Here is a 517-nt window from a genome sequence, read left to right on the forward strand (position 1 = left end):
CCGCGCGGGGGCGCGCGCGCTCGCCGCTCCCCCATTGGCGCAGCGCGGCCGCAGCGCCCCCGCCCCGCGCTGTGCGGCTCCTCACGTCCTCACCGCCCCGCCCCGCGCCCGACGGGCACCGCGCGCCGCCAATCAGCGCCCGCCCGGCGCCCGCCTCGCCCAGTGGCCGCTGGGGGAGGGCCGCCGGCAGCAGAAGGCCGCATGCCATTGGCGGAAAGCTCCTGAGCGACGGGAGCGCTCCCCGCTGCCCCGCCCGTCGGTGGGCGGGCCGCCGCTCCGCACCACCGGCCAATCAGCGCCCGCGCTCGCCTTGTTATTCGGCGATCGGCCTCGGCACTGGCTGGACCCGCCGTCCGTCCCCGGCGGCGCGGCCAATGGGCGCGAGGGCGGTGCCGCGCGCCTCCAATGGGAGCGGCGGGGAGGCGGGCGCAGGTGGTGGCCGCGGGGCGCTGCGCTCGCCTGGGCGCCCCCCCTTCGCTGCGCCCCCCGCGCCGCCGAGGGCCCCGCGCGCAGGTAC

At 81.6% G+C, this 517-nt stretch overlaps 1 protein-coding gene across 4 annotated transcripts in view; it reads left to right on the forward strand.

Annotated features, from left to right (window-relative positions):
• Nucleotides 1–422: 422 nt before the first annotated feature.
• The window catches only part of KDM4B (lysine demethylase 4B), a 74,013-nt gene continuing 73,918 nt past the window's right edge, over nt 423–517 (forward strand). For all 4 annotated transcript variants that reach the window (XM_041425020.1, XM_041425038.1, XM_041425029.1 and 1 more), the window contains exon 1: nt 423–513. The gene's annotated coding sequence lies outside the window, so the exon portion shown is untranslated. The remainder of the gene's footprint in view (nt 514–517) is intronic.

The sequence above is a fragment of the Onychostruthus taczanowskii genome, unplaced genomic scaffold (assembly GCF_017590055.1).
Source record: "Onychostruthus taczanowskii isolate IOZ18803 unplaced genomic scaffold, ASM1759005v1 scaffold112, whole genome shotgun sequence".
NCBI lineage: Eukaryota > Metazoa > Chordata > Aves > Passeriformes > Passeridae > Onychostruthus > Onychostruthus taczanowskii.